Source organism: Eptesicus fuscus, chromosome 2 (assembly GCF_027574615.1).
Source record: "Eptesicus fuscus isolate TK198812 chromosome 2, DD_ASM_mEF_20220401, whole genome shotgun sequence".
In the NCBI taxonomy this organism is placed as follows: Eukaryota; Metazoa; Chordata; class Mammalia; order Chiroptera; family Vespertilionidae; genus Eptesicus; species Eptesicus fuscus.
The window spans coordinates 63,974,440-63,997,010 of record NC_072474.1 but is presented as its reverse complement, the minus strand read 5'-3'; the positions used below and the strand labels follow the sequence as shown (position 1 = coordinate 63,997,010).

The 22,571-nt window shown below is 45.8% G+C and overlaps 1 protein-coding gene and 1 pseudogene across 1 annotated transcript in view; one reads left to right on the top strand and one right to left on the bottom strand.

Annotated features, from left to right (window-relative positions):
* Nucleotides 1–22,571, bottom strand: part of SCD5 (stearoyl-CoA desaturase 5) — a 143,405-nt gene that overhangs the window by 92,214 nt on the left and 28,620 nt on the right. The gene's annotated exons all lie outside the window — the stretch shown is intronic.
* Nucleotides 8,521–9,666, top strand: LOC103287892 (KATNB1-like protein 1; annotated as a pseudogene).

Here is a 22,571-nt window from a genome sequence, read left to right as displayed (position 1 = left end):
AGAGAAGCCGCCATCTACCCACCAACCTTCCCCAGGGTAGACCCCTAGCCTGGTGCAGGCTTGAAACGGGGAAGGTTGACATGAAATCAAGCTCAAAGGTTTGATTTCTCATCTTGGGGTGGTTCATTCTAATTTCCAAGTTGTGACACGGTACGACTTCGAATGACACGAGGACGTGACATGAGATGACTTTCCTAAGGAGATGAAAAGTCACAGGGTTTGAACGTGAGCTGGGGAAAAAATCACAGGCTGAGTTTTCACATCAACCTTCCTCTATTAAAATAAAATTTAAAAGGACAACAGGGGAGAAGTATTATTTTGATGTATCACTACTTAATTGTTTGTTGGACATGATAGTTACACTGACTTGGTCTATTTACCGTATCTCTGGAATACACTTTTCAAAGGACCAAAAAAAGTTCTCATTGTGCCGTCTTTTTCTCCAGCCACGCATATTTCTCTTTGTTCACATCCCCTTCCCACTCTTACACACTAGGTGGGCTTATAACGTATCACATGATTGCATTGATCCAGGTCCAGAAGGTCCTTAGCTACTCATCATTCAGGACACAGCAGCTATTGAGTCGATAAACTTGGAAATTGGTTCCCCCAGGTGCTTAAAGCTTTGGCAAGCGCTAGCCCAGGACCGTGGGAGGAGGTCAGTACAGGTGTCTGTTGGCTGAAAGCCAGTCTCACTTGTCTGGGAGGCAGGACTTCATCGGCACACCTGCCTGGGAGCTTTTAAAGACTGAGATCTGTAGGTGAGTTTTGGGGCTTCATATGGGGAAGTTGAAATCTAATAGAGAAGATGGGTTGGCGGAACCTGTGTCTGAACTTTCAGCAAGTAAGCTTTTATAAATAATAGATGCAATCAATTATTTAGCATAACCAAACAGGCTTGAAGAATTTTGGTATCACTTGCTAGTTCTCAAGAATTTAATGCATAATCACGGAGATGCATAATGCATGAAGACATGGCCCCACTGGATACCGGCCTGAGAGAGAGACTGGCTGCACTGAGAGGGAAAGGCATCGAAGTTCAATCAATCATTTGCAGGTGATGTGTTGCATTTATTCATGTAGCGTAATAAAGCTGAGGTGGGAAAGCAGCATCAGTGTCTTCTCTGTGAAAAAAAATGTGAGTCAATGAGAATATACAGGGTGGGTAAAAGTAGGTTTATTGTGGCGAGTATGTGAACCACAGTTGATTATGGTATTATTATTTATTATGAACAACTGCAAACCTACTTTTGCCCACCCCGGTATATTGGAGGAAGAGCCAGGGTGTTGAGCTGTTTCTGACTGTGGGACACATGATGCTAGTTGCCATGGGAGTTTAAATCGTGCTCCCACCGCGCACTCCTCAGTGTTGCCATCACCATCCCAGGAAGGCATCTTGCAGGCTGCCCTACAAAGGACGTCACAAAGTGGGCCTTGAAGATTTTGTCAAGGTCCAGGGCTGAAGTCTCATCCGATGACTCCATTTTCTCAGGGACCCGTTTCCTGGAGGCAGATTCCCCTGGTCCAGCCTCCCAGTCTAAACCAGAGGGACAGCTTACTAATTCAGGGGGATACTCGAAGTGCACATAACCAATGCATTCTTTTCCAACAGGGGGCCGAATCCTAAGCACCGGGCTGCTGGGTGAGCATGGCATCAGAGCTAGGGGAGGCGCGAATGGAAGGTTCCAGGCGCCAGGCTGAGGCAGCCTGAGGTGTCCATCACACAACAGAGAGGGTGTAGCCAGTGGTTTTCAAACTTCGTGTCTGCACCCATTAGCGTTGTTAAATCATTTAGCAAGTCACACTCAGACACCACTTAAAACTAAAATATAGAGTAGAACAGAACGCATCAGAGAGTACTGCATGAAACAGGTTGGTAAGAGTGGTGGGGAAGAGGACAGACCCTAAGTGCAGGCCCTGTAGGATCAAATACCAGCCACAGAACCCTGGGCAAGCGATTGAGTCTGGGCTTCAGTTTCTTTGTTTGCAAAATGGGAATGATGATACTGCCTACCTCCGGAGGCTGTCGTCAAAATTAAATGGTTTGATAACTATAAAAGGCACAGAACCGTGCCTGGCTATAATAAGTGCTACATGAGTTTTCATTATTAGTAAGAATTGCTTTGTGAAACTATGGCCCACAACCAGAGATACCAGAATCGAGTTCCTATGACAACTGGAGTCAGACACGCTGAGCAGGATATGAGAGAAACCGTGGACTGAGTGGTTTCCATTGTATTTGGCTAGAAATTGATGGAAGCGGTATCAGATTGCAGGCAAATGAAAACCAGAGGAATCTATTCAATAGGACATCCCAGATGACCAGGCTAGAGCTCACTTCAGCTGAGGAGTGCTTTTCAGTGAATTAAGATGAAAGTGCTTTTGTTGAGATGAGATGCCATAAATATCTCTTTTCTGGAGAGAATTCTCATTCTCTGAGGTGCACTGGGCCTTTTTTCTTTCTTTTTGACTTTCATCTTGAGACCACGGTGACATCTTCTGACCCACTGGAATGGATCGTCAAATTTAAATTCAAACTTGAACTTAAATTTCCTCTCTTCTATGAATCGGGTTCTCATCTCAATTTTTTAGAGTAGCAGCCTTATCAATTGATTACTCCACCCCATACCACAAGCCCTTCTTTCATGTATTTTTCCATGATCCACAGAAATCTGGACAAATAGAAAGGTGAATGGTAAGGTAAAGCAAAGACTAAAATATAGTTTCAAGCAAAAAATAGACCTTTGGAGAAGACAACAGAGCAAATGGGGGAGAGTGAGTGATATTCAAGCAGAAGTGAGAATAATTATAATATTCACCATAGATTACCTATCATACTTTTCACAATGACTTCGAAAGGTGTATGATACTATTTACAGATGTAAGTAAGGAAGCTGGCCCTTAAAAAGGTTAAAAAAAAACAACACAAAAAACCTGGCCGAGACTCACTGCTAGTAAATGGTGGAGCCAGACTCAAAGGCGGACCTCCTGCGTCCAGAGCTCATGCCTTGCCTTTACACGCGGCTACACGGGTTTTAGAACTAGACCCACTGGGTCTCAATTCCAGCTGTAACAACACTTATAAGATACGGAACTTCTCCAGCCCTCACTTAATTTCCTCTTCCATAAAATGGTGGTGACAATGGTAGCTTCCCCACAGGATTTTGTGAAAATCAAATGAGATGTTTATTCAAGGATTTAACATCGCAGTTGGCACACAGGAACTGTCCAAATAGATGCCAACTACCATTACTGTTATGCCAGCCTTTGCGAGGCTGCCCGTAACTGCAAACATTACATATGGGTAATCAGTGGACTAGACCAGCTAACGATGTGCCATTTGGCCAACTGTCTTCGGACTCCTCTCTCTTATAATGGCATTTCCCATGCCCCTCATTCCTGCCACTGGCACAAGGAGAAAACAAGGCACCGCTGAAGGCAAAACGGTCAAGTAAGGAAACTGCACCCAGCTGAAAGGTTTTGGTTCAGGCCAATGGAGTCAGGAAGAAAGGAAAGAAGAGCTGAGGTCTGAGACCACTGTGGAGCTGGTCTCCTCAAGGACACATTCAATACACCGTGGGAGGCAGGAAGAGTGCCGCTGAGGAAAAAATAAATTACTTGGGGATTGGAATGGAAGCTTTTGCTCACATTACTGTGCGAAGAAGGATTCCCACAGAAGAGCAAAGGATTTAGGGCTGAAAAGGATTTAATCAATTTCCCCAGCTCATTTTAACCTAAAAGAGAAGGATTTAATTTCCAAGTCTTAAATGGGCGCCAGAATTTAGATAAAGTCAAACTGGGGGGAGAGAAAAGATAAGGAGAAGGACCATCCACTGTCCAGAAACCAGAAGGAAAACACCAGCCTGTGGAAGAATTGACCAGGCCCACATTTGAGGGCTGCTGTAACTCAGCAAGCACAGGATGTGGTGGAGGGAGTGAGGGTGAGAAGACATAAAAATGAACCTTATTTCCACCCTTGGTTTGTGTGTGTTTTTTTAACTATGTTTTTATTTATTTCAGTGAGAGGAAGGGAGGAGAGACCGAAACATCAATGATGAGAGAGGTTCATTGATCAGCTGCCTCCTTCACGCCCCCTACTGGGGATTGAGCCTGCAACTATGGCATTTGCCCTGACTGGGAATCGAACCGTGACCTCCTGGTTCATAGGTCGATGCTCAACCACTGAGCCACACTGGCTGGGCTTTTATGCTTTGTTTTGGGTTTCGTGTTTTTTTTTTGTGTGTGTGTGTGTGTGTGTGTGTGTGTATCAGCTAGATGAAGACATCAAATTCAACTGTGTTTATTTCTACTTTGCCAGGCCAGGGATTTTAAATTTAACTTGAAATAATCAATAGGCAGCAGCCTTTATTTTTCACACCTGTCTGGCTGAGATTGAACACATCTGCTGCAATTCCTGAGGTACATGGGCAAAATGTTGCAAAGCATCTTTCCTATTCGAGCAAAGTGGAATTTAAAAACATGTTATTAAATCTGAAGATGTTTGGATATAGTATCTAGTATGAATCCCATTATTGAAAATGCCAGACAACTAACTCCGAGGCCCAAGAAACAGTGCAAGTGAGTTTACAGAGGTTACTGGAAGAAAACCAAATGTGAAGAAGCAAAGAGATTTTGATATGCTAAAGTTGTCATTGGACTGCAGACCTGAGCTGAGTTAGTGGGCAGGTGGTCACACATTCAGTGCACACACTTTTTGGTACGACAGGCCAGAGGGAGGAGACAGCGGTAGCTTCTGTTTTCATCACCACTGTCATCAATAAGCATTATTCACTACAATATGTGAGTCACTGAAGGACATTGTTCTCCAGAAGCTTAGTCTATTTAAGGAAACAAAACATGTACATAAACAGAAAAGTAAATAACAATACAAGCTGTGCCAATGGGAATGTGCCTTTCTTAGAAACTGCTTAGTGTCTTCGTATTACAAAAACATATCCATCATGCTGTGCAGAAGCCACACCATGATGCTAGACTCAGAGAAATAGGCCCAAATGCCAACGGCATACAATTTCACTCTAATTCCACTCTAAGTCCTCTGACAATTAAAGGACAGCTGTGATATTAAGATATGCTCTAGCAGTCATTAATGAACGGTCTAATGTGCTGTTTTATATCCCTAAGCATATTTTATATTTATTTAGGAAGGCAATATAAGTATAGTGGCTAAGAGTAAGGACTCTGGAATCAGACTTCCTGGGTTCGAATCCCAGTTCTACACATAGTAGCTGTGTAACTGTGGCAAGTTACTTAACTTCCCTAAGCCTTGGTTTCCTCATGTGTAAGTGGGAATAATAATAGGCTTTGCCTCATATACTCACAGTGAAGATTATATAAAATAGTGCATAAATGGGTGGCAAATAGCTCACAAAAGTATTTGCTTTCACTACTATTATCACTAAGGTGGCTGGGAGCCTGGGTTGGAGTGAGATGCCGTTGGAAGGGGCCGGGGCACTGCATCCACGGTCTCCCACAGGGATGCCTTTTCGACCCACCTCTTCTTGCTCTGTGTTTAACAGCAGGTGAGTGCACAGACTAGAGACAAGGAAGAGGCACCTAGTACACTGAGGGAGCAACATGGGAGGAACTATCATATCCGACACATCTGCTTAAAAATTACCGGCTCCCCCTGGCCATATGGCTCTGCTGTTTGGAGCATAGTCCCAAATGGTTGTGGGTTTGATCCCTGATCAGGGTGTGTACAGGAGGCAACCAATTGATGTTCTCTCTCACATTGATGTTTCTCTCCCTCTCTCTCTCTTTCCCTCTCTCTCTCTCTCACATCAATAAAAATATATCCTCGGGTGAGGATTTTAAAAAAATTAATGTTTCACATACATAGAGAGGATAAAAAGAAATTTGAAATTAGAAGTAAGCACACTTAGTGAAGAACAAGAAGTTGATGGGGACATTGGGTAAGAGTGCTCGTCAAGGCTAATAAAATTCCAGAAAAACATTCTTAAAGGTCCAAGGAAGTCGTGAAGAGCTTTTGAGTCTCCGAAATACAGCCTTACTCCTGCCTGTCGCCAGAGACCTGCTTGTAGCAAAAAGGTGTGGGATCAAAGGGCAGTTAATTATGTCTGTTTCCAGAGAAAGTCCTGCAGGGAAAAAGAGGAAGCAGGTAAAAGGTTTGGGGGTGGGTGGGGAGGGAGGGTCCAGAAGCCCGCTTTACAAGCAGTGTTAAACTCATGTTTAAGGCTCAAGTGCAGTTGTTTGCCAAGGGCTTTGGGGTACAAAGTGCCTCGAAAGCTCTGTAGCAAATACCAGAGAAGGTGTCTTCCCCAGGGGTCCCGATGGTAATACGACCTTCACAGAGGGCAGGCTCCAGTCTCTGTCCTGTGCTCTTAGATCTGTCCTCCTTCCTCCCATCACACTTACTCATTCATCTTTATCACTATTTGTCTTCCCACCAGTCTTCGCACTTCATGAGAACAGGGGCCAGGTCTGTTTTTGTTTCCCATTGTATCTTACTAGTAAGTGCATAGCAAAGAGCTGTATGAAAAAGCCTATAGTAAGCCCACAATAAATATGTGTGGATTAAGTGCATGAACAGATGAACGAACGTGTGCAGGAGACAGAAGCTTGGAGACTGAACACTTGCATCCTACATTCACATTGGAGCTGCTTGTTGGTATTATTTAAATACCTTCTTTCATAGAATTGAGAAAAGCCAGATCCCAGGAACACCAGTCAGGGAGTTAACTTCCCTATAATGCAATTCTCAAGTTACAAATGTCTGCCTCAAAGCACAAGGGTTAACCAAGTAAATCTTCTGAATCTTTTACTTTCCAAAAGAAAAGCAGATAGATGAGCCTAACAAGTATCTTTCAAAAACCATTTCATAGGTCAAAATGCTTTAAACTCTCTCATTAGCAAATACTAACTATTTATGCTTTTTATCATCGAGGTTCCTTGTTAATAGAAAAACCATGAAAATTATTGTGTATCTATGTGTGTATGTGTACATGTACATATACATACATACTTACATACACACCCATGTACATACAAACACACCCCCCCTCTCCTGGGGGTGGTCAGAGCCGGAAAAGCCTTGCCTGTTGGCTCATCCAGTTATAACCTGGCTCTGCAATTCACCTGCTGGCAGCTACTTCTATTGCTTGCCTGGAACTTTCTTTCCACAGGGATGGCAAATACATACGACTGTGAACCGTGCCCTGCTGAAAGTACATTTAAACATTGCTGATCCACCCTGGTCGGTGTTACTCCGTGGTTACAGCTCAGCCCATGAACCAAAGGGTCAAGTGTTGGATTCCCAGTCAAGGGCATGTACCTGGATTGCAGGTTCAATCCCTGGCCCCAGTCAGGGTGCATGTGAGAGGCAACCAATCAATGTGAGACACATCAATGTTTCCCTCTTTCTCGCCCCTTCTCTACTTTCCTTCTACTCTCCTCAAGAAAGTCAATGGATTCCTTCCTTTTTCCACAGTGTAGTATTCCATTGTGTAGATGTACCACTGTCTTTTAATCCACTCATCTGCTGATGGGCACTTCGGCTGCTTCCAAATCTTAGCTATTGTGAATTGTGCTGCTATGAACATAGGGTGTATATATCCTTTCTAACTGGTGTTTCTAGTTTCTTGGGATATATTCCTAGAAGTGGGGTCAAATGGGAGTTCCATTTTTAGTTTTTTGAGGAAACTCCATACTGTTCTCCACAGTGGCTGCACCAGTCTGCATTCCCACCAGCAGTGCATGAGGGTTCCTTTTTCTCCGCATCCTCGCTAGCACTTGTCGTTTGTTGATTTGTTGATGATAGCCATTCTGACAGGTGTGAGATGGTACCGAATGGTCATTTTAATTTGCATCTCTCGGATGATTAGTGACTTTGAGCCTGTTTTCATATGTCTCTTGGCCTTCCTTATGTCCTCTTCCGAAAAGTATCTATTTAGGTCCATTGCCCATTTTTTTATTGGGTTGTTTATCTTTCTTTTGTTAAGTTGTATGTGTTCCCTGTGAAGGAATTCTTACCATTTGCAACAGCATGGATGGACCTAGAGAGCATTATGCTAAGCGAAATAAGCTAGTCAGAGAAAGATAAGTATCACATGATCTCACTCATTTGTGGGATATAATGAACAACATAAACTGATGAACAAAAACAGATCCAGAGACAGAGAAGCATCGATCAGACTGTCAAACCTCAGAGGCAAGGTAGGGGAGGGCGGGGGTAAGGGGGAGAGATCAACCAAAGGACTTGTATGCATGCATATAAGCCTAACCAATGGACACAGACACCAGGGGGGTGAGGGCATGAGTGAGGGGTTGGGGGGGGGGCAAATGGGGGATAAGGACACATATGTAATGCCTTAATCAATAAAGAAAAAAAGGTCAATGGAGGCGCATGGCTGCATTTGAATGGCCCTGAGTGGGGCTTGGCCCGGGAGCCAGGGGACTCTCTAGGCTTCTGGGTGCAGTGGGTCAGCACCAGGGCTGGACTGAGGTGCCGCGGCACCAGGAGGCGCCGGTATTTAAGAGATTATGGCATCTGAAACCCACAGTGTTAAAAAACGGGTCTTTTATAATAATATTGAGGATCATTCCATTGATCATCCTAGAAAAAGGATTTCTAATTTCACTAATAAGAACATGAAGGACGTTAAGAAATCTCCAAAACAGTTGGCCGCTTACATAAATGGAACAGTTGGACACGTAGTGAAAAGCCCAGATAAACTGCGTAAGGTGATCTACCACAGAAAGGAAGTTCATTATCCTCTTCCAAATTCTTGCTTTAAAAAGAAACAGTCCCCTAGAAGTGGGGGCTGTGACGTGGCAGATAAAAGAAAATGAACTGGCCTGCGCAGGCCACCCGCCTGAAAAATTACACCGTGATAGTCCAACATATTTGCTCAACTCCTGTGGTTCCGGTTCTTCACAGACAGAAAGCGCATCATCACAATACCGTGGGGTTTTCCTGAGGTTTCTGAGGATCATGAAACAATGGCACAAGTTTTGCTCAGCAGGAGTTTGAGATTGAATGTAGCTTTAACTTTCTGGAAAAAGAGACGTATAAGTGAACTTGTCGCTTATTTGGTGAGGATAGAAGACCTTGGAGTGGTGCCTTCCGGTGCTTAGCGATAGTTTACAGGAAGAAAAACAATACAACTCACTCGGCTGCTGTGTAGACTTGTTGCCTCTTGTAAAGTCACCACTTAAAAGCAAATTTGAAGAATATATAATAGTTGGTTTAAACTGGCTTCAAGCAGTCATAGAAAGGTGGTGGTCAGAACTATCACCCAAAACAGAAATTATAAATGGAAATATTCAGATTTTAAAACAACAATTAAGCGGATTGTGGGAACAAGAAAACCATCTTAGCCCTAGCTGGTCTGGCTCAGTGGATAGAGTGTCGGCCTGAGGACTGCAGGGTCCTGGGCTCGACTCCAGTCAAGGGCACATGCCTGGGTTGTGGGCTTGATCCCAGCGGGGGGTGTGCAGGAGGCAGCCGATCAATGATTCTCTCTCATCATTGATGTTTCTGTCTCTCTCTCCCTCTCCCTTCCTCTCTGAAATCAATGGAAATATATATATTTTTTTAAAAGAAAAGAAAACCATCTTACTTTGGTTCCAGGATATACTGGTAATATAGCTAAGGATGTAGATGCTTACTAATTACAGTTGCATTGAAAGGCACTGAATCTACTAAAGAGCATTTAGTTATTCAAAACATCCCTGGACTATATGATTTCCAAACAACTCTCATTGGAGAACTGTGAACTGTGGGAGAAATCAAAACCTTTTCTTTTAAAGCCACGTATGAAACCACTAACGAAACCCTAAAGTCTCCTTCACATTGAAGTGGAAAAATATCCAAAAGGAGCAGTTTCAACTTTAATAAGGTGAAAGTGCACTATGATGAAGATGGCTCACCTTTGCTGCTTTTGGGATTTATATGGTTACTTGGCAACATTGTTGAAGAACTACTGGATCTTAATGCAATCCCTCATAAGAATATACTCTATACTATGTGAAAAAATAAGACAAAACTTATTACTAGGAAAAGCAAAGACCAATCATCAGTACTTTTTTTAAGACTGTGCTTTATAAGAAAATCCTCAAATGTGTGCAAGGTATTTTCTTATGTTGAAAGACTTTGAAAGTTTAAAAGATCATAGCAAATAATCAATAATAAAAGTTCTTTGTCCACACTGAGATGCTGTGTAAACAAAAGGCCTTAACTATTAATAAACCAATGTAGATGATACCAAGACCTATTTTTTTTAAAAAGTAAAACCAACCATGCTTCTGGCATGAAAGTTACGGAATTAAATCAGGGGTTTCCATTCATGTGCAATGTTGTTAAAACCTATTCCACACCATCTTTAAAACTTGAGAATATTTTTAATATCTCTGAAATATTTTTGCCAGAATCATCATGTCACATATATATGTGTTATTCCTATATAAAAGAAAGAGGTGAATATGTATTTGTATGCATGCTTAGCTGGAAATGTTCATAGAGTTGGCTAATTTATATTCACTTTCTATTGTATATAGATTTCTAGTATTTTCGGTTCTGTATCATTTAAGCTTCATTTGAGTAAATTTACTAAATATTCAAAAAAAAAGTCAATGGAAAAATATCCTTGGGTGAGAATTAATAAAAAAACAAAACAAAATACATTGCTAATCCATGCCAGCACTTTCTCTCAGAGTCTAGACACCACCTCTGAATCAATTAAATCAATTAAAGTTGGAATACAAGATGCAATGTCTTTGCCTCCTTGGCCTGGGAGTACACATCCTAAAGTATTTCAAATTCTCTTTTCCATGATCCATAGTAAAAAGGGCATTTGCACATAGTACACAAACAAGGTTTCACTAAATACTATCAGCTCTTATTTGTGTGACGTGTTTTGATTTCTTATTCTCTTCTATTTCATTTTTTGTATGCTATCTGCAATCTATTGCTTCTATAACCTATATAAAACATGGGTTGCAGCCTGCAATTTGAAAAATCATGTAATAAAGGAGCACCTTTGCAAACTCCAAATTTTAAGGTCACAGCAAACAACAGGAGGAGCCTGCTCAGTTGGACAGAGCACTGGGCTCATGGAACTATAGCCAGAGGCTCATTGAAACTACAAAGAACCTTTACGTATGGAGGGGACGGGATTAAAGCCATGGAGAGAGAGAAATCTATTTTCTCTAGATTAGAAAATACATTTATTAGAAAACCATTTTTCTCCCCTTAACCACAAATCAGCGGAGTCCCTGAAAATAGGACAGTGACTAAGTCCTGGATTGTGGATTTTACCAAGAAATCCTGCTCTGTTGGAAACCTATTCTACAGCAAAAGAAATCCCCGTGATTATGTGGGCAGAAGAATCACTACCACAAGGCTTGAAGTGTTTAATTTTAATTAAATGTAATTTTAAAGCAGGAGAATTTTTCCACGTGTGGGAATCTGTCATTCTACAAAGATGAGAAAAGGCAGTAAGACGTAGGTAGCATCTCTCTACGGCTGACCTTGACTTTAACATCCCTATGTAATCGTGCAGCAATCAGGCAGACACTATGACGACAGTGTCTGTGGCTCACAGCAAGGCTGGGGTGGGGAGAGGTGGGAAGGAGAGAGCCTTTTAAAAGCAGCCAGCTGAAATGTTCTGACCAAGAAAGGCACCATTTTACTTCTGCTCCTAAGTTCAGATGATGCGAAGCCCTGGGTAAACCAAAAGCTGTCACTATAGTTCAAGAATAATTGGAGCAGATGGCTGCTTAGCACAGGAAACGATGGCACTGAGGACACGAAATCTTCCAGCCTTGGAGCTGCTCTGGGAACGAGATTTTCACCTTCAATCCCAGCTCAGTAAAATGCGGCCCTCTTCTCATCTCCTCACCGGAACTGGGCCTGGAGAAGCCTAGACATTTGTCACTCTTTGATCTCCCCAAACCTAAGATTCATTTAACATACAATGAGTGGCCAGATTATTATGATCTCTGAATGCATAATAATCAGGCCACTCAGTGTATATCCTATATAATAAAAGGCTAATATGCAAATTGTCCCCTCGACCAGGAGTTCGACCAGCAGGCAGGCCAGCCAACCACCCATGTCCCCTCCCCCTGGTCAGGCTGGCTGGACCCCACCCATGCACGAATTCATGCACCGGGCCTCATATATATACTGAGTAGCCAGATTATGTGTTCAGAGATCATAATAATCTGGCCACTCAGTGTAGAATATTCACCCTATGAGCGCCCATAAATTTACACATTCTCCTTCATAGTCCTTCTCCCTCTCTCTCTCTCTCTCTCTCTCTCTCTCTCTCTCTCTCACACACACACACACACACGTTTTCTTTGTCCGTCCTAAATAAACCTACCGGTACTTCAATGTTGGAAACAGATGCAAATTGAACCCTACCCACCAACTACTGGATCACATTTCCCAAATGATGAAAGGGAGCTCATCCCCACTACCCCCAAACTATGTCTCTTTTGCCCAGCCGGTGTGGCTCAACTGGCTGAGCATCGACCTATGAACCAGGAGGTCATGGTTCGATTCCCAGTCAGGGAACATGCAGGCTTGATCCCCAGTAGGGGGCATGCAGGAGGCAGCTGATTAATGATTCTCCCTCATCACTGATGTTTCTCTCTCTCCCTCTCCCTTCCTCTCTGAAATCAATAAAAAATATATTTTCAATATATCTTTCACTTATTCCCCTCCCTCTTCCTGCCAAAAATAAATAATTAAGAAACCCTATATACTATCAGGACTGCAACGACCATCCAGGCCCCGCTGCTGTGTGAGGTCGGAACACCAGCACCAGCCTGGCCAGGAGCCTGCTGGAGGGATAGAACTCCGCCCCACTGGAACCTGTGGGATTGGATCTGAGTTAAACAAGGTCCCACGTGATTCGTGTGACTGCTCCAGTGTGAGAGACCCGGGTCGAGGCAGCGCTCCTCAGCCCTGTTTGCATAGGGGACTCATGCAGGGAGCTTTAAAAGCTACCCAAGCCAGGCCTCCCTCACCTGTGAGCAAAGCAATCAGGAAGCTCTGGCTGCTGGCAGGGTTCCCGGCTCCCAGTGGCTCTGTCCCGCAGCCGGAGTTGAGTAGCACTGCTCCTGTCCGACTCTCCCCTTTCCCAGACGAAGGCACAGGATTGCAGAGCGGCCACGTGACTTGCCCAGGGTCACAGAGCAAGCCAGGGGTAGGGGCGACCCCACAGAGCGAGGTGCCCTAGGGCTCCCCAAGAGGATGGACTCCAACGGAGGGAATGTCTGTTTCCTGCTCCCTGAGGAGCCTGGCTCTTCGTGGGCAGAGTGACCGGCGGAGAAGGCTATGTTCATGGAGGGTCACCCATCTCACACCTTTTTTTGAGCCCTCCTTTAGTCTCCAAGAAATCGTTTAATTAGGCCTAAAGTATAGCTTTAGAAAACTATGTAACCATTTCTGTTTGACCCATCAAATGTATTTTTTAATATATTTTATTGATTTTTTACAGAGAGGAAGGGAAAGGGATAGAGAGTTAGAAACATCGATGAGAAAGAAACATCCATCAGCTGCCTCCTGCACACTCCCTACTGGGGATGTGCCCGCAACCAAGGTACATGCCCTTGACCGGAATGGAACCTGGGACCCTCCAGTCTGCAGGCTGACGCTCTAGCCACTGAGCCAAACCTGTTAGGGCCCCACCAAATGTATTTGCCAGTCCCCTTCTCAGCTGTCTTCCTCTCCCTCTCCCCACTCCTGTTTAGTGGAAAAGCAGCCGGCACACCCCACCCAGAAAGAAACCTCCGAGAAAGTCCAATTCAGAAGGATTAAAAGACAAGACAGATTCATTCCATTTCCGTGAACCCTGGGAAAATGCTTACATTGGAGGCTGGCCTGGGCCTGCCAGCAGCAACAACAAAAAAGCAACGCTGCTACCAGCTGTTAGAGGAAGGCACAAGTGGGTCTCGAGAGTTGCCCGGGCTTTGCAGAGACGGCTAATGAAACGTCCAAATGTCAAAGTCTCCTTGATCCCTAGGGTCCTCTCACGACAATGCAGCTCCTGTCAAGCACAGACCAGCCTGAAAAATGAGACCTGAGAATGGGGGTGGGGTGAGGAATCTATTCAAAGACTTGAATTCCCAGGGGCTTTTATGTGATGGATACCTTATCTCCGAGTTAATGCAGAAGTAAGAAGTGCAAAATGGAATGAAGGCCAAAGGACATGCGTGGGGAGGTCAGAATAACAGGAGAAAGAGAAGGAAGAGGGGAAACTAAGAGTGAGGGTGCAGGAGGAAAGAAATGTGTGGTGACTAAAAGGCTCTGCTTTTCACCTCCTGAATCTGGATGTCACAGAGAAGGAGCTGAATCCTCTGAGATAGCTCATAGGCAAGGATCAGGACTGAGAAAGATGAGACTGGAGGGTCTTTTCATCAAAATGTGGAGGAATTGCACTGCCTGAGCCCGTGGCTGCCCCCGGAGAGGCACGCCGGATGCTCCACAAAGGGAGGGGGGCTCCTCCCAGGCTCCAAGCCAAACCCACTTTTATAGAAAACGGGACGGAAGCTCCCAGAAGCCAGCACTCCTCACCCCACAGCTGGAGGGAAACCTGCTCGGTGCGTCTATTTACAATTCCCATTCAGGCAACCGTCACGTTTGGGAATGGAGTCTGCCAAGAGAGATCGTTTCAGCTCCTCTCCTGTTTTCAGGTTCCCTCTTACGCGGCAGAGTGGCATCAACTAAGCTCCAGGAGGCAATTTAGAAAGTGGGGTTGGTGGAAGGGGACAACCCATGCCAATCTACAAACCTGCAAAGCCTGGGGAGGAAGCTTTTATTTTTAACCCTGGGACCTGTGAGGCTGACCTATATTTCACTTCTGATATTGACAGGAATGACAAGCCTCGAAGGGCAGGACACAGAACTGAGCCCTCGGAGGCCCTTCGAAGGCTTTGCCCAGAGGAGCCGTTGCAGGAAGACACCAAACCCCTACCATGGACAGAGACAGGGACTCAAGCAAGGCGCTGGAGGGTCTGAGTAAGGGGAGCACTCAGACAGAAGGGGGGTGGGGGGGAGGAGGGGTTAGAGCCTGATCTTAGCTTTGCCTTCAGTTCTCAGAAATTAGCCCATAGGCAGACAGAACCCTACAGCTAATAAGAAAAATATGGGTGGAGGTGGGGGGCAGATGAAAGGCCCAGGAAAGGAGAAAGTGGGTGTTGAATTTCCAGATTTCAGTGGGAAAACCTGTCCCACACATCAGAATCCCTCAGACAGACAAAATAGGAGGCAATATAAACAATGCGATCAAGGACTTCTTAACACCGTCAGATATGGTTTTTTTTAATGTGCTATCTCAACTGCTATTTTATTTCTCCTACTCATTTCTCAAAGACTAAACACTGTAAATCATATTTGTCTGGCCAGCCTTATGATGACAAGTCTTCAAATGTGTAATGCCATGTTAAATTTAATTTTATGCCTGAGACACTGGAGATTGGCACAGCTATGTATCTTTGTGTTGTTGCTGTGTGGTGGTTTATTTTTCAAACCTTCACATTTTAATCTGCCATCCAGTCAGTGAACTGGAAACAGAGAGAAATCACTTCAGATTATGAGCGATTTTAGACCTGCACCACCAACCATTTTTTTCTTTTTTATCCATCTGCTATCCACAGGTAAAGCAGTGTAATGATTTAGTGCGGGTGCAGAAGCCCGCGGCTCAGGGGCAGGCGGTCCCGGGAGGACACAGGCCTGAGCTGGATTCCTCCCCTGGGTGTTCCACAGCCACCTCGCACTGCACACTGTAACGCGGAGCCAACATCTTCCTTCGCTCCTGTCCAGAATCCATGGTCAAAGGCACCACCATCCGCGTGGTCCTGGGTACTGGAGGCAGAGGTGGAGGTGGGCTCACTCCCCGCCCTCCCCTGAGCCCGGGCTCACTCAGAGAGGTGCAGCTCGGTGATGAAGAGAGGAGGCCGCAGGGCCAGGCTACCTGAGGTGAGTGAGTCCCAGTCTGTCACTTGCTAGCCAGGAGAGTGCCCTTGGGCCAAGTCACTGAGCCTCTCTGTGCCTCAAGCTCCTCGTCTGGAAAACCTCTTACGGTTTCTGTGGACGTAAATGAGTTATAATATGCCATACATCTAGAACTGTACCTGGAACATATCAAGTGCTCCGTGCTGGCTAAGATTTCTTGTTCGGCAACCCCACATCCACTCGGCTGTCAGGACCTTCGAATTCAAAATCCTCTCCAACCCCATCTCTTTCCTACTTTGTAGCCCTCACCATCTCTCACCTGGACTAACACAACATCTCCCTCCTTGGTCTCCTCCTCTGTACGTGTCTGTATTCTCTGCATCTTCATTTTCAGCCACTCCCGTCCTCTCTCCTTTCCTTTCACCACAGTTACACCAAGCTGCTGTTCATCCCCCGCACTCCTGCACCCCCAGCTTGATGTCTCAGCCTCCGTGCCCTGGTCTGTGTGATTCCTCCGTGGAAAAGATCCCAATTTAGTCATTATTTCCTTCAGACAGCCCTCCCAGAACCCAGTTCCGGACAAATTCCTCATTCTGAGCTCCCAGAGCCCTGTGCGTTTCTCTTGTCCCACATCACCAAGTCATAGCCGTTCTCTGGAGCTTGAGGGCAGGACTCACTCCAAGCACCTTCATACCCCCAGCCTGGGTATAAAGTCCAAATCGATGACTGTGGGTGCCACTGAAGAGCGTGGGCTCTGGCGTCACAATCCTGGGCACATATCCTGGCCCTAGTGTTTACTGCCCAGCTGATCTACATCGAGTCACTGGCCTTGTAGAGCCTCATCTGTAAGATGGGGATGGCTGCAGTACCTCCACCACAGAGGTATTGTGAAGAATGAACAAAATAACACATCGTCTTTAGCTTGATGCCTGGCACATATATAAACTTCAGGGCCTGAGGAAAGTCCTGACAAATTAAAAATACAAACAAAATGGAAATTAAAAAAAGAAAATATGGGCATGAGATTCAAACACTTTTGTGGACAGAACTCAATAATGGATATGCCAAGATAGTCTTGAGTATAATGTTCATGTGCCTGCTTCTGAGACTTCAAAAAAGTAAACAAGAAAATAGTTGAATTGGCTGGTACTTGTGCCCCATTCCCGAGGAGCAAGGGCAGACATTCTGGAGGCTTCTGGAGGATGAGGGTGAGTCCAGAGCGAGCTGTACACCCTGCAGAAGCCAAGGAGTGGAGGGAGAGGGGGCCACCAGAACCCCGGACCCTCTGCCAGTCGCTACAGGAGACCAACGCCCCAGAAGTAAGCTCTGCCAGAACTCTTTCTAACAACAGGTATCACTACACACTTGGCCAGAGGACCTGCTTGCCTAACCCCTGCTTCCACGCCTTTCTTGCCCCTCAGCCCCAGCAGAATCAGCAGCTGGTGATGGCAACTTGAAATGATTCTCTGCCCTTCATGCCCAGCATTTGAATGAAAACCCTCTTGGCTCATTAAAATTCTACATAAGCTTGTAAATCTGGCCAAACACCATCACAAGTACATACTGAATTTTTATTCTTTAACTGACCTCCTTGTCCAGTAGGGCCTGCCTAGAGGCACCACTACTTTTATTTATCTATTTATTTTAATGTCATTTTTTGTTCTGAGACAGAGAGAGATGTGAGAGAGAAACATCCATCGGTTGCCTTCTATATACTCCCCCGCTGGGGATCAAACCCACAACCCAGGCGTGTGCCCTGATTGGGAACCGAACCCACCATCTCTCGGTGCATGGGACAACGCTCAGCCAGCTGAGCCACTCTGGCTGAGACGCCACACTTCCAGTAATGAGAATCCTCAGGAAAACAAATGAGCTGGGCAAGATGGACATACACATATGCGGCTGCTTCTCTGATGGAGCTGAGAGCCAGTCGGCCACAATTCAACCTCTGACTGGGGCTCCGTACCAGAAACACTGATTTTGACAGCATCCAAGGGAGGGATCTGACTATGACGCTGTGGCCTGGAGCAGCGGTGGGATGGGCCCACAGGCTCCTGATTGGACAGACTTCAGAGTCACTGACCCGCTGCACTAGTTTGCTCTGACGGCCATAACAGAGGACTGCAGACTGCGTGGCTTCAACAGAAGTTAGTACTGTTTCCGTGGTGGAGGCTGGAAGCCTCACATCCAGGCATCAGAAGGGTTGGTTCCTGCTGAGGCTGAGGGCGGCTGTTCCAGGCCTGTCCCTAGCTTCAGGTTTGCAGGCAATCTCTGCCATTCTTTAGCTCACAGAAGCATCACTCCCCATTCCCACGTTCACCTCCACATGGCGTTCTCCCCGTGTGCGTATCTATGTCCACATTTCCTCTTTACAAGGACACTGTTATGCTTAGCTAGGGTCTACCCTAATACTTTGTTGTGGAGCGGATGCGAGTGAATGACTACTGGAGCCCAGACCAAATTAAAATTTAGGGAGCCTTTATTAGTCGACCAGTCAGCCGGCCAACCGACCGGGCGACTGCTCTGCCATCTCCACGCAGGGAGACCAGAGAGCAGCAGCGACCCTTTGTGTAGGACCGCTTTTAAGCACATTAACCACATCCGGTTTTTGCAGAACAAGTAACCCAAGACAAAACAGTTTTTCCCAAGTAACGTCAGAGTCATGCCATTGATGACCATGTTATTTACGGGTCATCCTGTTCTCCAGAAAGCCGACAGTGTTCTATGAAAGAAGGCCTACGTGCTGGGAAGGGGCCACGAGACCCTATCTCAAGGCCTGGCCTGGTGTCAGCACTGACAACTCTATCTGGAGCATAGTCCACGGCCTCTCTGGAAGCATGCTCAAAAACTCCCACTCTCTAACAACTTCATTTTAATTTTATTGTCTTGTAAAGACCCTGTCCCAAATGCAGTAGTAGTCTGACATACTGAGGGTTAGGACTTCAACATGTGAATCTGTGGGGGATTCAAATCAACCTATGACGGCCCTAACCGGTTTGGCTCGGTGGATAGAGCGTCGGCCTGCAGACTCAAGGGTCCCAGGTTCGATTCCGGTCAAGGGCATGTACCTTGGTTGTGGGCACATACCCAGTAGGAGGTGTGCAGGAGGCAGCTGATCGATGTTTCTAACTCTCTATCCCTGTCCGTTCCTCTCTGTAAAAAATCAATAAAATATATTTTTTTAAAAAAATCAACCTATGACAACCGCTCTCTCTTCAGAGACTCTGTGACACCAGTAAGCAAGCCGTGGGTCAGTGTGGCGGGATTTGGGTGTTGCTGGCTGGGACACGGGCCCTGTGAAGGTAGGCCTGGCGCAGCAAATAGACTACTGCTCGTTGGGTCGTGCTGGCTCCGTCGGCATGCGAGCAAACGCGGTGAGAAAAACCAGCAAGTGCAGAGCCCAGAAAAGGAGGCTGGCAGGCTGGCTCCACGGAGAGGGAGTCCTGGTGAGCACAAACCACACAGGGTGGGCATGCCTGGCGTCAGCTGTCACCACTACAGAGATGCCTGCCCGGTGAGACACAAGCACATCCCCTCGCGATCATGAGGCACATGCTGAAGTTTGGGCTCATTATGCAGTCCAACCTGACCCCACGCCCAGCTCCCCACTGACACCTCCCACTGCTGTCTAATGAGACTGCCAGTCAGTCACCTCATGCTTCCTGACAGCCCAAGCCTCCCAGGAGGGTCCAGTCAGAACTCGCTTCTCCTTTTTTCTACACCCCTATCCCCAGCACCTTCCTCAAACTGGCTTTTCCTACTTAGCCCAATTCTGCTCCCATGAGGAGGGAATTTCGTCCATTCTGTTCACTCCTGCATCCCAAGGGTAGCACCTGGTGAGTAGGGGAGGGTCTCAACACATACCTTTGAATGCTGGAATGAACGCTATCCCCCTCCTCCCCACCCTCCCACCCCCACCCCCTACACACACACACACACACACACTAGACAGGCATTTCCTCGAGAGCAGGGAGTGAGCCTTACTCATTTCTGTTCAGTTCCTGCCCTAGGACAGGGGTCCCTCCATAGGAATGAACTGAATAAATGGATGCTTTCCACTTAGATGTCCTGTCTACCTCAAACTGAACCCTGAAGTCAGATAACCCTTAACTTATCATATTACTTCTCAAACAAGCCCCCTTTCAACCGTCAGCTCAAGATGATCTCTTATAAAGATACCACCTCTCTAGCCGAAACCGGTTTGGCTCAGTGGATAGAGCGTCGGCCTGCGGACTGAAGGGTCCCAGGTTCGATTCCGGTCAAGGGCATGTACCTTGGTTGCGGGCACATCCCCGGTAGGGGGTGTGCAGGAGGCAGCTGGTCGATGTTTCTCTCTCATCGATGTTTCTAGCTCTCTGTCCCTCTCCTTTCTTCTCTATAAAAAGTCAATAAAATATATTTTTTAAAAAAAGATACCACCTCTCTTGCCCCGTCCCCAGAATTGGCCCCTCCTTCCTGGGAACCCCTGATTGTACTTTCTACATGCCTCTATCCCAGCATCTACAATCACCCTTGTCTTCTCCTACTAGGCTGTGAGCTACTTAAGGGCAAGGATTTTCCTCTTATCTTCCTGATTAACATAGGGCTTGGTAGCATCATTTCTTTTAAAGGTATAAATAAACTCCTTTCCTACGGACCCAAGTTCAAACCTTACCCTCTCCCTTGCTGCCTCTGTTAGATCCAATCAGTTACAGTCTATGCTTCTTAGTATCTCTAAGGTCCATCCATCCATTCATCCATTCCATCCACTCATCCTTTTCTTTCCATTCCCTCAGCCTCCATCCTAACCCCATCCAGTCTTCCTGGCTCTTTCTTCCCTCCTTCAAACCATCCTTACAAGGCTGCCAGATTAAGAATCCTACAGCATTACTTTGCAAAACAAAAACATTAACTAACAGCAGCTCTCTTGCTCTAAAACCTTTGACCGTCCTTCACTGTCTACATGACAAAGTCTAAACTCCCTGCATGCCCTGCCGAATCCTGATAACATGAGCTCCCGACTCTCCCTAGTCAATATTATTTTCCACTCTCCATGTCATTAACCCTTCTTCTCAAGTAAGTCTACTCCTTTCCCCTGAGCAACTGCCCACACTCACCCCTGTCTTGGTACTTCTGCCACTTTCCTCGATTACTGGTTTTCAAGATCCTCCCTGTTCCCCAAGTCCGGCCCTCATTCACGCCCAGTTCAAGTCCCACCCCCTCCATGACCCTCTCCCTGGTCGCCCCAGCCCTGGAAGAAAGGCTGCCCTTTTGAATTCCTATGGAGCTTGTTGCCTGCACCATTAATTTGTATTAGCATTTATTCTTGCCATGCCAATGCTCATCGCTGCATCCAGACTGTATGCCTCCGACGGCAGAACTGGTGCCTGGTTTTGTTCCTTTTCTTTCTTTTTTTCTTTTTCCTTTTTTTTTTTTTTTGTTTTTTTTTTGTTTTTTTTTTTGTTCCTTTTCATAACCTCAACACCTAACACAGTGCCCTAAGCACACACACACACACAACAAGGGTGTGGAGGAAACGAAGCCCCTGGCCATTTGGACGATTTGCAATATGAGCCTCTATTGCTACAGATCTCTCACAGAAATGTAAGCAATTGGCATTTCATTGTGGCCGGCACGCATTTCACCAGCTTGATGGATGCTTCTGGCAGAATTCGGTGCTAGGTGCTCTATAAATATTGTATCAAGTGAATGAATTACAGGTCAGCAAATGTCCTCTGGTTATCAAAGTCTAGCGGCAAGAAGGAAGGTGTCCCCACCTTTCCCTAAAAATCATGAGACAGGCGACTTTTGACATCTCCCCTCGTGGCGTGAGGTCCGACTCCCAGGAGAATCTTCCTAAGGACCAAATACCTATTCCAAAGTCTGTCTTCTTCCTTCTAAGGTTGGTCTGATCGATTCTGTCCTGGGTCCTCTCCCTCTAGTTGACACGGAGATTCTGTCCACACAGAGGGGACAACACTTTATAGCAACTCGCAGAGACAGCTGAGGTGTTGCCATGGAAACACAGTGGTGATTTCAGGAAGCCCATCTGTTTTTAAATTGCTCTATAGACTTGCTCTAACTTTGTTACAGGTCATGTAGCTCAGGGCCCCTAAAACCTTCCCTCCCACGGGACCTTACAGCAGCCTCCTTTTTCTTCTCTCCCTAATTTCAAACCTCACACCTTAGGGGCTGAATTGATGAACTAGCGCCACAGTCTCCTAACATTCAACAAAGTGGAGCCACAGCGAGCACCTCCCCAGGAGCTGGAAACCAGTATCGCCATGGCAACAAGAGGCAGCTCGTGGGCAGGGTGAGTTGGTGGGCTTCTGGAAGGGTCAGCGTTTTCAACTGGTTCTTCTCCTGCTGACAGAATAAACCACACTGTTTACATGAAGTTTTCCTTTCATTAACTCAGGGTGGGGCAAATGTAGGTTTACAGTTGTGAGTACGGAGTTTATTCTTGTATTATTGTTATTGCATTATTTTCCATATGAACACCTGTAAACCTACTTTTGCTCCGCCCTGTATATAGTGATACTTCAGTTAACAAAAAAAGATCTAGCAAGAGGCACAATTTGTTGTCAGGAACTTCAACAGAAACCACAGAGGCAGCACAAGATTCTGGGTAGGTATGATTCCCTTCCTC